Source organism: Amblyraja radiata, chromosome 1 (assembly GCF_010909765.2).
Source record: "Amblyraja radiata isolate CabotCenter1 chromosome 1, sAmbRad1.1.pri, whole genome shotgun sequence".
NCBI lineage: Eukaryota > Metazoa > Chordata > Chondrichthyes > Rajiformes > Rajidae > Amblyraja > Amblyraja radiata.
Window position 1 is genome coordinate 188975427 of NC_045956.1, and position 13961 is coordinate 188989387.

Here is a 13961-nt window from a genome sequence, read left to right on the forward strand (position 1 = left end):
TTAAATAGACGCACAACATTTGACCCCCTCCGGTCTTCCAGCACCTCGGCCGTATTTAATCATATCTATCTATATATTAAAGCTCTGTGTGTGTGTGTGTGTGTGTGTGTGTGTGTGTGTGTGTGTGTGTGTGTGTGTGTGTGTGTGTGTGTGTGTGTGTGGGTGTATGTCAGATTCGATTTTCAAATATTTTTTCAGATTAGATGTTTGGCATTTGATTCCTTGTTCCGACAAAACCACACGCAGAAACTCCGACAATGTTTTCCATTTCGCTAGCGATTTCACTGTTACATTCGCTAATCCACTCCTCATTACATTTAGACATTTTTATGTACACAGCCAGAAGTGCTCTGTCTTCATATTTACCCATGGTGTCAGAATTACATGCAGTGGGGACACATCTGTTAGTCTCTAGATTCATGAAGGGAGTTTTTAATTCCAATCCTCCCAAGCCCAGGTATTCGGTTATCTGGAATGTGAGCAAAGTTCTAATGCTGCTTCGCCAGTGGGCTCCTGTCACAGTCCTATCTCTAGCCAAACTCACCATGAAGGTTGTCATGCTTATGGCGTTGGTATCAGCCCAACGTGTGCAGACATTACAGATGCTGCGGCTAGACAGGATGGAGGTATCAGCAGATGCCATCACTTTTTATGTTTATGATCTGCTCAAGAGTAGGAGTAAACGGGTCCTTTTCACAATGGCAGGCAGTGACTAGTGGGGTACCGCAAGGCTCAGTGCTGGGACCCCAGCTATTCCGGTCAGTGGCGGCACCTAACGGCAGCGGCTCGACTACAGTCGTCTGTCTTTTTTTATTTTTGTCTTTTTAAATGTATGACTTGAGTTAGTTTTTATTATTTTTTTTAGCTGTGTATATGTGGGGGGTGGTGGGGGGGGCTGTGGGGGAAACCGTTTAAATCTCTTCCCTGTGCGGGGACCCAACTATTCCCTGTCGGGTCTCGGATGTCGTTGGGCCTAACATCGTGGAGCCGGCGGCGACCTCCGACTTTTGGAGTTCTGAGGCACCGGCCACAGACCCGGTGGACGAGAACATCGGGAGCTCCAAGTCCCTGGTGGGAGACCGCTTTTCTGAGCTCCGCAACGGCGACCTCTCCCGCTGGAATCGTGGGTTTAAGGACATGGAGCCGGGGCCAAACAGCGCCCGACGTGGCTTTAAACGGCCTCAAGACTTACCATCGCCCACCGGGGGCTTTAACATCGGAGCCCCAGTTCGCCTCGACACTGCAGTTGGACTGCTGGACCACGGGAGAAGGAACAAAGGGAAGAGATAAAGACTTTGCCTTCCATCACAGTGAGGAGATGTTGGAGACTCACTGTGATGGATGTTTATGTAAACTGTGTTAAGTGTGGGTCTTGGATTGCTTTGTAATGTAAAAAACTGTAGAAATGATATTTCGTTCAAACCTAGGTTTGAATGACAATAAATTGCATTCTATTCTATTTACTATATTAATGATTTGGACGAGGGAATTGAATGCAACATCTCCAAGTTTGCGGATGACACTAAGCTGGGGGGCAGTGTTAGCTGTGAGGAGGATGCTAGGAAGCTGCAAGATGATTTGGATAGGCTGGGTGAGTGGGAAATTGTATGGCAGAGGTTATCCACTTTGGTGGTAAAAACAGGAAAGCAGACTATTACCTAAATGGTGGCCGATTAGGAAAAGGGGAGATGCAACGAGACCTGGGTGTCATGGTACACCTGTCATTGAAAGTAGGCATGCAGGTGCAGCAGGCAGTGAAGAAAGCGAATGGTATGTTAGCATTCATAGCAAAAGGATTTGAGTATAGGAGCAGGGAGGTTCTACTGCAGTTGTACAGGGTGTTGGTGAGACCACACTTGGAATATTACGTACAGTTTTGGTCTCCAAATCTGAGGAAAGACATTTTTGCCATAGAGAGAGTACAGAGAAGGTTCGTCAGACTGATTCCTGGGATGTCAGGACTTTCATATGAAGAAAGACTGGATAGACTTGGCTTGTACTCGCTAGAATTTAGAAGATTGAGGGGGGATCTTATAGAAACTTACAAAATTCTTAAGGGGTTGGACAGGCTAGATGCAGGAAGATTGTTCCCGATGTTGGGGAAGTCCAGGACAAGGGGTCACAGTTTAAGGATAAAGGGGAAATCCTTTAAGACCGAGATGAGAAAAACATTTTTCACACAGCGAGTGGTGAATCTCTGGAACTCTCTGCCACAGAAGGTAGTTGAGGCCAGTTCATTGGCTATATTTAAGAAGGAGTTAGTTGTGGCTAATGGGATCAGGGGGTATGGAGAGAAGGCAGGGATGGGATACTGAGTTGGATGATCAGCCATGATCATATTGAATGGCGGTGCAGGCTCGAAGGGCCGAATGGCCTACTCCTGCACCTATTTTATATGTTTCTATGACTGCCTTGTTGTAGCAGGTTGCTGAAAAACCAGCGACTGGAATCCCCAGGAGATAATATTTGAAATTGTCTAAAAAAGAATCACCAATTTACAACAAAGTAAAACAGGAGATGCTATTGTTGTCAGGATATCAGGGGTTAAAACTGGCATGCAACAAAGGTAATGCTACGGTGGTTTGGGGAGATTTGAAGAGGCAGGTAGACTGGTAAAATCAGATTCATAACTGGACCGCAAGAAAAGGAGTTTGTACAGTCCCTCCAAAATGGATTCTTAGAACAGCTTGTACTGGAGCCTGCCAGGGAGAACACTATTCTGGATTTACTGTTGTCCAATGAATCGGATTTGAGAAGGGAACTCGAAGTAAAGGAGCCATTAGGAGTTAGTGACCATAATATTCTAAGTTTGAATCTACAATTTGAAGGAGATGATAAAATCAGAAGTGTCAGTATTGCAGTTGAACAAAGGGAATTATGGAGGTATGAGGGAGGAGCTGGCCAAAGATGACTAGAAAGTGACCCTAGCAGGGATGACGGTGGAACAGCAATGGCAGGTATTTCTGGGAATAATCCAGAAGATGCAGGATCATTTCATTCCAAAGAGGAAGAATGATTCAAAATGGAGTAAGAGGCGACCATGGCTGACAAGGGAAGTCAAGGACAGTATAAAAAGATGTATAACATAACAGAAGATGTATAACATAACAAAGATGAGAGGGAAGTCAGAGGATTGGGTAACAGTTCAATCGGATGGTGCCACTGGGGTGGCTGCCTCGCCAGCAGCTGTTAGCCTTTCACCCTTTTTGTTATTTTTAGTGTGTCTAAATGCATGTTTTAAATGTTTCTTAGTATGTCTTATGTGGGAGGGTGGTTGGGGGGAATAGGCGGTAACCGTTTCTCAGTCACTTAGCGGGACGGAGATGCGTCTTTTCTCCGAGTCGCATCTTCGCCCCCCCCTCCCCCCTTCGCAGCCTACCAACTGGATTGGTGCGGCCTTTCCTACCGGAGACCGGCCAGAGCTTCAGCAACAGGCGCAGCACTGAATTATCATTGATGAGCGGGTGTTGGAGCTCCGGAGTGTTGGGCCTGCTGACTTTAACACCATGGAGCTGTGGTCTGCGGGCGGTGCTGACTTTCACATTGCGGAGGCCTGGGATCTTTTGCCGGGGATCGCCAGGGTTGGAGCTCCGTCCAGCTCGGCCTGTGGACTTCGGAAGCCGCGGTATCCGGTAGGAAGCGGCTGATTCGGAATCTCAAAGCCACAGAGTGTGTTCCGATCCGTTCCGACGCCGGAGTTTCGATCATCCCGGCCAGAGGGCCTGTACATCGAGTCGTCAGTAGCGGCGACTGCGAAGGGTTCAAAGGCCCTGACCACGGGTGAACAAAGGAGGAAGATAACTGAACTTTATTGCCTTCTGTCACAGTGGGAAATGTTGATTCCGATGTGGTGGGTGTTTATGTTAAACACTATCATATATTGTGTTCTTTTTATTTGTATGGCTGTATTGTAACTCAAATTTCACTGTACCAATTGGTGCATGTGACAATAAATGTGAACTTAAACTTTTAAAGATCAACAGAAGGTAACTAAAAAGGCAATAAGGGGAGAAAAGATGAAGTACGAAGGTAAGCTAGCCAAGGAGGATAGTAAAAGGAGGATAGTAAAAGCTTCTTTAGGAATGTGAAAAGGAAAAGATTAATTAAGACAAATGTGGGTCTCTTGAAGACAGAATCAGGTGAATTTATTATGGGGAACAAGGGAATGGCAGACGAGTTGAACAGGTACTTTGGTTCTGTCTTCACTAAGGAAGACACAAACAATCTCCCGGATGTACTAGGGGACAGAGGATCTGGGGTGACAGAGGAACTGATGGAAATTCACGTTAGTCAGGAAATGGTGTTGGGTAGACTGACGGGACTGAAGGCTGAAACATCCCCAGGGCCTGATGATCTGCATCCCAGGGTACTCAAGGAGATTGCTCTAGAGATCGTGAACGCATTGGTGTTCATTTTTAAATGTTCTATAGATTCCGAATCAGTTCCTGTGGATCGGAGGGTAACTAATGTTATCCCACTTTTTAAGAAAAGAGGGGGAGAGAAAGCAGGGAATTATAGACCAGTTAGCCTGATATCGGTAGTGGGGAGAGGAGGAGGGGAGCCGGGCGAGCGAGCGGGCAGCGAAACGCGGAGAGAGCCCGGGGAGAGAGAGAGAGAGAGAGAGAGAGCTCTAATACAGGGCCCAACTTTAGAACAAAGCTCACGGCAGCTCTCGGGAGTTGTTGGGATAGCCGAGCCGAGGCGCTAGCATGTGTCGTCCGTCGACCTCGGAAGCGCTCGGATGCTCTCGGGAAACCCGAGACGAGGCACTAGTATGTGTCGTGCGTCAACCCAAGCTCTCGGCAGCTCTCGGGAGTTCCCGGGAAAGCTGAGCCGAGCCGCTAGCATGCGTCAACCTTTGGAAGCCCTTGGGATTTGCAGAACAGAGCCCACTTGCTCGTTCTTTCTGCATCTTTTGTACAACCGGGGGTGGGGGGTGGGGGGGTTAACGTAACTCGCAGCGCGTGCAAAAACAGTGCCCAGCAGGCTGCACTCTGAGCAGAGGCATTGTGACATCATCCTGCTCATTAGATTTTAAAAAGATCTCAGATTTGTGAACAATTTGAAGAAATAAGTCGGGAAATAATGAATCAAATTTTCAGATTACGCGATTTTTGAGATCATGAGGTAAATCTCTACCGGAATATGTATTTTCACCGTTAGTGCGTTGGATTTTCGAGGAGATGTGAATCACTGAAATAGACACAATCAAACACACAAGCAAACAAACAAATACGTAAACGTCCAAGATCAGAGTTTTATAATAATATAGATTATAAAGGATGGGGCTAGAAGTTAGAAGTTCACGATAAAATAGGCCGAAGTCAGCATGGTTTTGTGAAGGGAAGGTCTTGCCTGACAAATCTGCTGGAGTTCTTTGAGGAAGCTAATAGCAGGACAGACAGAGGGGAGGCTGTAGATGTTGTTTACCTAGATTTTCAGAAGGCCAATAAGGTGACACACGTCAGGCTGCTTGGGAAGGCAAGAGCCCACGATATTAAATGGAAGATACTAGCATGGCTAACAGGTTGGCTGGATGGCAGAGCGCAAAGAGTTGCAATAAAAGGTGCTTTTTCAGGTTGGCTGCCAGTGACTAGTCGAGTTCCGCAAGGGTCAGTGCTGGGGCCGCTTCTCTTCACGTTGTATATTAATGATTAGGATAAGGGAATTGAAGGCTTTGTGGCCAAGTTTGCAGATGATGCTAAGATAGGTGAAGGGGCAGGCAGTGTAGAGGAAGCAATAACTCTGCAGAACGTCTTAGACAGGTTAGGAAAGGTGTTGTATTTTGGGACGTCTAACAAGGGTAGGACCTGCACAGGTAGGCCTTTGGGAGTGTTGTAGAGCAGAGGGATCTAGGAGGTGTGAGCTACAGGGAGAGGTTGAGTAGGCTGGATCTCTATTCCTTGGAGTGCAGGAGGATGAGGGGTGAACTTATAAAGGTGCATAAAATCATGAGAGGAATAGATCGGATAGATGCGCACAGTCTCTTGCCCAGAGTAGGGCAATCGAGAACCAGAGGACATAGATTCAAGGTGAAGGGGATAAGATTTAATAGGAATCTGAAGGGTAACATTTTCATACAAAGGGTGGTGGGTGTATGGAACAAGCTGCCAGAGGAGGTAGTTAAGGCTGGGACTATCCCATCGTTTAGGACGGGTACATGGATTAGACGGGTACATGGATCGGACAAGTTTTGAGGAATATGGACCAAGCGCAGGCAGGTGGGACTAGTGTAACTGGGGCATTGTTGGCCAGTGTGAGCAAGTTGGGCCAACGTTCCACAGGGCTCGGTGTTGGGGACGTTACTCTTCGCGTTTTATATTAATGATTTCGATGAGTAGAATTGTGGCCAAGTTTGCAGATGATATGAAGATAGGTGGAGGGGCAGGTAGTGTAGAGAAAGCAGGGACCCTGCCGAAGGACTTGGACAGGTTGGGAGAGTGGGTAGAGAAGTGGCAGATGGAATATAGTGTAGCAAAGTGTGGAGTCGTGCATTTTAGTAGTAGGATTAAAGGCGTAGTCTATTTTCTAAAAGGGGTGAGAATCCAGAAATCGGAGGTATAAAGGGACTTGGGAGCGCTGGTGCAGGATTCCCAAAATGTTAATTTGCAAGTGGAATTAGTAGTAAAGAAGACAAACGCATTAGAATACAAAAACAGGGATGTACTGCCGAGGTTCTATAAAGCACTGGTCAGGCCACATTTGGAGCATTTTCAGCAAATTTGGGCACCATATCTGAGGAAGGATGTGCTAGCTCTGGAGAGGGTCCAGAGCAGGTTTACAAGAATGATCCCAGGAATGGGTAGGTTAACCTATGATGAGCGTTTGCCAGCAATGGGCCTGTACTCGCTGGAGGTTAGAAGAATGAGGACATACAGAATAGTGAAAGGCTTGGACAGAGTGGATATGGAGAGGATGTTTCCACAGGTGGGAGAATCTAGGACCAGAGGCCATAGCCCCAGAATAAAAGGATGTACATTTAGATTCTAGGACTAGAGGTCATAGCCTCAGAATTAAAGGATGTTCCTTTAGGAAGGAGATGAGGAGGAATTTCTTTAGTCAGAGGACGGTGAATCTGTGGAATTCTTTGCCACAGAAGGCTGTAGAGGCCAAGTCAATGGATATTTTTCTGACAGAGTTAGATAGTTTGTTGATTAGTATGGGTGTCAAAGGCAGCAGAATTGGGTTGGGAAGGAGAGTTAGATTAGCCATGATTGAATGCCTGAGTAGACTTGATGGGCCGAATGGTCTGATTCTGGTCCTATCATTTATGCCCTTATGACCTGTTCACACGAGGGTCATCGAGTGATACTGCGTGTAAACAGGCCCTTCGACCCAACTTGCCCACACCGGCCAACATGTCCCAGCTACACTAGTCCCAACTGCCAGCATTTGGCCCATATCCCTCCAAACCTGTCCTATCCATGTACCTGTCTAACTCTTTCTTAAATGTAGGGATAGTCCCTGCCTCTGAAATGTTGGGATAGTTATCTCCTCTGGAAGCTTCTTCCCTGCATTTAACACCATTTGTGTAAAAACGCTATCCCTCAAATTCCTATTCAATCTTTTCCATCTCAGCAACGTCTAATACGACTGCAACATGACCTCCTAACTTCTATACTCAATACTTTGATGAAGGCCAATGTGCCAAAAGTCTATTTGACCACCTTATCTACCTGTGACTCAACCTTCAAGGAACCTCCACCTGCACTTCTAGATCCCTCTGCTCTACAACACCTCCCAGAGACCTACCATTTACTGTGTAGGTCCTGCCCTTGTTCGACATCCCAAAATGCAACATCTCTCATTTCTCTATATTAAATTCCATCAACCATTCCTCTGCCCACCTGGTCAATTGATCAAGATCTTGTCGAATGCCTTACTGAAATCCATGTACACAACGTCTACAGCTCTGCCCTCATCGATCTTTTTGGTCACATCTTCAAAAAAATCAATAAGATATGTGATTTGTGTCTCCTGCTTCAGCTCCTGACTAATGTACTGTACATCTGACAATATACAATAGACAATAGGTGCAGGAGTAGGGCATTCGGCACTTCGAACCAGCACTGCCATTCAATGTGATCATGGCTGATCATCCTCAATCTGGAGCTGAAGATGGTCTCACTGAGGATCATCCATGGTGCTGAGGACATTGTGGATGGCATGTACAGTGAGCTGGTCACCCTGTAAACAATGGGTAGAAATGCAGTGGGTGCCCACCAGGGATCAGTGGGCACAGGCGGATGGTGCAGGAGACCCCTGTGGTCGTCCCTCTGTTAAACAGGTAGACCATATTGGATACGTTTCGGAGCAGCCTCTTTAGGATGGGAAGAAACGGGCATGTTTGTGGCACTGAGACTAGCTCAGCTGCACAATGAGCGAGGACAAAGATCAGCAGAGCTGCAGTAAATAAGGGCTCAATTGTAAAGGGAGCAGTTGGGTGAACAAGACCCTTGAATTCTGTGTTGTCCTCCTGGTGACAGGTACATGAATATCTCAAAGCGGTTGCAGTACATTCTCATCAGCGAGGATAACCAGTCAGTGGTTGTAATACACGTCACTACTAATGACATGTAAATAAGTGATCAATGGCTACAGGATGAAATTGTCAGTTACACAGAGTGGTGGTGCACAGAAAAGGCGCTATTCCTTGCAGTGCAGGAGGCTGAGGTGTGATCTTATAGAGGTAAATATAATCATGAGGGGATAGTGTGAATGCACTGAGTCTTTACCCAGGGTAAAGGAATCAAGAACCAGAGTTATTTGGTTTAAGGTGATAGGGGAAAGATTTAATAGGAGCCTGATGGACAACTTTTCATTCAGGGGCTAGTGAGAACATGGAATGTGTTGCCAGAGGGGGTAGTTAGGGCAAGTACTATAACAATATTTAAAAGACATTTGGACAGGTACATGGATAGAAAAGGTTAATAGGGATATGGGCCAAACGTGAGAAAATGGGACTCGCTACTATAATCAGTATCTTGGTCGATATAGACATATATGACATTGAAAATAGTTGCAGGAAGCCATTCGGCCCTTCGAGCCAGCACCGACATTCATTGTGATCATGGCTGATCGTCCCCAATCAATAACCCGTACCTGCCTTCTCCCCATATCCCTGGATTCCACTAGCCCCTAGAGCTCTATCGAACTCTCTCTTAAATCCATCCAATGACTTGGCCTCCATTGCCCTCTGTGGCAGGGAATTCCACAAATTCACAACTCTCTGGGTGGAAAAGTTTTCTCTCACCTCAGTCATAAATGGCTTCCCCATTATTCAAAGACTGTAGCCCCCTGGTTCTGGACTCGCCCAACATTGGGAACAGTTTTCCTGCATCTAGCTTGACCAGTCCTTTTATAATTTTATAAGATCCCCCTCATCCTTATAAACTCTAGAGAAATCAAGCCTAGTCTTTTCAATCTTTCCTCATATGATAGTCCCGCCATCCCAGGGATCAATCTCGTGAACCTACGCTGCACTGCCTCAATCACAAGGATGTCCTTCCTCAAATTCGAAGACCAAAACTGGACACAATAATCCAGATGTGGTCTCACCAGAGCCCTATACAACTGCAGAAGAACCTCTTTACTCCTATACTGAAATCCTCTTGTTATGAAGGCCAACATTCCATTAGCTTTCTTCACTGCCTGCTGTACCTGCACGCCAACTTTCAGTGACCGGTGTACAAGGACGCCCAGGTCTCACTGCACCTCCCCCTTACCAAACCTAACGCCATTGAGATAATAATCTGCCCCCTTATTTTTGCCGCCAAAGTGGATAACCTCACATTTATCTATATTATACTGCATCTGCCATGCATCTGCCCACTCACTCAACCTATCCAGGTCACCTTGCAACCTCCTAACATTCTCTTCACAGTTTACACTGCCACCCAGCTTTATGTCATCCGCAAACTTGCTAGTGTTGCTCATAATTCCCTCTTCCAAATCATTAATATATATGGTAAACAGTTGCGGCCCCAACACCGAGCCTTGCGGCACTCCACTCGCCACTGCCTGCCATTCTGAAATGGGCCCGTCCACTCCTAATCTTTCCTTCCTGTCTGCCAACCAATTTCTATCCATGTCAACACCCTACCCCCAATACCATGTGCTCTAATTTTAGTCACCAGTCTCCCGTGTGGGACCTTATCAAAGGCTTTCTGAAAGTCTAGATACACTACATCCACTGGCATCCCTTCATTCATATTACTTGTTACTTTATTGGGCTGAAGGTAGACACAAAAACCTGGAGTAACTCAGCCGGACTGGCGGAATCTCTGGAGAGAAGTTAATGGGTGATGTTTTGGGTCGAGACCCTTCTTCAGACTAGCCTAAAGGGTCTGTTACCGTGCTGTATGACACTAATCAGGCCCTTTGGCCCACCATGTCCATACATCTTTGCCCATATACATTAATCCATTTGCCTGCATTAGATTTGTATCCTTCCATGCATTACATAGCAGAATCATGAGCAGGACCTTCAAGATTGTAATCTCTGCATTGTTTCTGGTGTCACATGCTCCTGAATATAGGAATACAAAGATAGGCCAGATGAATATGTGGCCAAAGGGATGGTGTAGGAGGGATGGCTGGATGTTGGGACATAGACATTTCTGGAGTGGGTGCAGCCTATACAAGCAGGTCAGTTTGCACCTGAATGGGGCAAGGACAAATATCCTTTGCTGGCAGTTTTACTCCTACTTTGGGAAGGTTTGAAAGTAATTTGGTCGGGGGAACTGGGACTTAGACTAGATGTGTGATTGAGGGTAAGTTTCAGTCAATTGTAGAAACACCAGGTCAGTCATTAGCTAGAACAGAGATGTTCATGATGTTGTACATGGTAGGATGAGAAGGTCAAATTACATCTATTTTGTTGTAAAGATTCTGACCAGTAAAGCAGATTAACTTAACGCTGATCAGCATGCGGGTATATGGTATTTTTGCAATCACTGAGACATAGTTGAAAGACCAGCAACTCAATGTTAAAAGGTATAGAAGTTCCAGGCATGACAAGGGCAGTGTAAGAGGAGAGAGCATTGCATGATTTGTGAAGGACATCATCATTGCACTAATGAGGGAGGATGATTTAGCAGGCACTTCAAATGCAACAATATGGGTAAAGGTTAAAAAAGGAGGTGAGTAGATTCCCAACAGTTAGCAGAAGAGAGAGGAGCAAATGTCAAGGAAAATTGCAGAGATAAATTGTATTGGAATAATAGAGGATTTGAATTTCCCCAGTATTAAGTGGGATCATCTTCGTGAGATAGAATTACAGAGGGTAATGTTTTTAAAGCATATCCAAGAATGTTTTTTGTGCCAGAAGATAGATAGTCCACCTATGGATGGGGCCATGCTGGGCATAGTCCTATGGAATGGTCAGATAAATGGGTTAAGTGTCAGTTGTTGAGCACTTTGCTATTAGTGGCCGTATCTCAGTAAGTTTCAGTTTGGGTTTAAACGTCAACAGCATCAGTTTGAATTCACAATCCATCCCAACACGGCCACTCCCACTCTACCTGGCCCTCCTTCTATACCTCCGTCGTGGCAATCCCACAGCTGCTGCCGGTCTCTGTCCCTTCGCTTGGCCTTACCTCTCACGAGAGTTGTGTCTGTGGCTCCGATCACACGATCTCACCGCTCATGCTCTGCCAGAAATAACATTGGAAGGTGAGTGAACTGAACACCAGAGATAGCGCTGAATAAGTGTAACACAGACCAATAGACAGCAAAACGCACAGTTACTGATTACCAGCTCCTTCCTTCAGTGTCCCGCACAGGGGACTGGCTGCTTCAGATTGTCAGTGTGACTTCTGCTCAGAGTGTGCCTGGTATTACTGACAGCTTCAGTGCTTTCAGTTTCAGTTTCACCACAACCACACCATTGGCTTTTCACAGAAATCATGTGACTGTCTCTGACGGGTTTGATTTGCGTAAGTAGCGGATGGGGATTATTGATGGGGATGTACAATGAGATCTAGGTGTCCTTGCTCATCAGTCACTGAAAGTAAGCATGTACAGCAGGCAGTGAAGAAAACCAATCCCTTCATAACAAGTACAGGAGCAAAGAGGTCCTTCATAATAAGTTGGCCTTCATAACAAGTACAGGAGCAAAGAGGTCCTTCTGTAGTTGTACAGGGTCCTGGGGAGACCACACCTGGAGTATTGTGTGCAGTTTTGGTGTCCAAATTTGAGGGAGGACATTCTTACTGTTACGGGAGTGCAGCGTAGGTTCACGAGGTTAATTTCCGGGATGGCGGGACTGTCATATGTTAGACAATGGACAATAGGTGCAAGAGTAGGCAATTCGCCCCTTTGAGCCAGCACTGCTATTCACTGTGATCATGGCTGATCATCCACATTCGGTACCCGTTCCTGCCTTGTCACCATATCCCTGGACTCCGCTATCTCGGAGAGCTCTATCTCTATCTAACTCCCACTTGAAAGCATCCAGAGAAATGGCCTCCACTGCCCTGAGGCAAAGAATTCCACAGATTCACAACTGTGTGTCCAATCCCTTAATAATCTTATGTTTCAATAATATCCCCTCTCTTCCTTCTAAATTCCAGAGTATACAAGCCCATCCGCTCCATTCTATCAACATATGACAGTCCCACCATCCCGGTTATTAACCTTGTGAACCTATGCTGCACTTCCTAAATAGCAAGAATATCCTTCCTCAAATTTGGAGATCAAAACTGCACACAATACTCCAGGTGTGGTCTCACTAGGGCCCTATACAAATGCAGAAGGAACTCTTTGCTCCTATACTCAACTCCTCTTGTTATGAAGGCCAACATGCCATTTGCTTTCTTCACTGCCTGCTGCAACTGCATGCTTACTTTCAGTGAGTGATGAACAAGGACCCCCAGATTTCTTTGTACTTCCCCTTTGCCACGAAAGTGGATAACCTCACATTTATCCACATTAAACTGCATCTGCATGCATCCGCCCACTCACCCAACCTGTCCAAGTCACCCTGCATCCTCAAAGCATCCTTCTAACAGTTCACACTGCCACCCAGCTTTGTGTCATCTGCAAATTTGCTAATGGTACTTTAAATCCCTTCATCTAAATCATTGATGTATATTGTAAATAGCTGCGGTCCCTTACGGTACCCCACTAGTCACTGCCTGCCATTCTGAAAGGGACACGTTAATCCCTACTCTTTGTTTCCTGAGTGCCAACCAATTTTCCATCCATGTCAGTACCCTACCCCCACTAATCTCCTATGTACGACCTTATTGAATGCTTTCTGAAAGTCCAGGTACACTACATCCACTGGCTCTTTCTTGTCCATTTTCCTAGTTACATCCTCAAAGAATTCCAGAAGATTAGTCAAGCATGATTTCCCCTTCGTAAATCCATGCTGACTCGGACCGATCTTGTTACTGCTATCCAAATGTTCCGCTATTTCATCTTTATAATTGACTCCAGCATCTTCCCCACCACCGATGTCAGGCTAACTGGTCCATAATTCCCTGTTTTCTCTCTCCCGCCTTTCTTAAAAAATCGGATAACATTGGCTACCCTCGAATCCACAGGAACTGATCCTGATTCAATAGAACATTGGAAAATAATCACCAATGCGTCCACGATTTCTAGATCCACTTCCTTAAGTACCATGGGATGCAGACCATCAGCCTTGGGGATTTATCAGCCTTCAGTCCCATCAGTCTACCTAATACCATTTCCTTCAGTTCCTTCGTCACCCTAGATCCTCTGGCCACTAGTACATCAGGAAAATTGTCTGTGTGTTCCTTAGTGAAGACGGATCCAAAGTACCTGTTCAACTCGTCTGCCATTTTCTTGTTCCCCATAATAAATTAACCCGTTTCAATCTTCAAGAGTCCAACTTTGGTCTTAACTAATATATTCCTCTTCACATAACTAAAGAAGCTTTTACTATCCTCTTTTATATTCTTGTTATACTTCTCTTTTATTTTTATATTGTCCTT

General features: G+C 45.7%; 1 protein-coding gene across 1 annotated transcript in view; it reads right to left on the bottom strand.

The window, feature by feature from the left end:
- LOC116988819 (interferon-induced very large GTPase 1-like) overlaps positions 1 to 11726 on the bottom strand; it is a 33093-nt gene extending 21367 nt beyond the window's left edge. Inside the window, exon 1 of the mRNA XM_033045803.1 lies at positions 11598 to 11726. The gene's annotated coding sequence lies outside the window, so the exon portion shown is untranslated. The remainder of the gene's footprint in view (positions 1 to 11597) is intronic.
- Positions 11727 to 13961: the final 2235 nt, after the last annotated feature.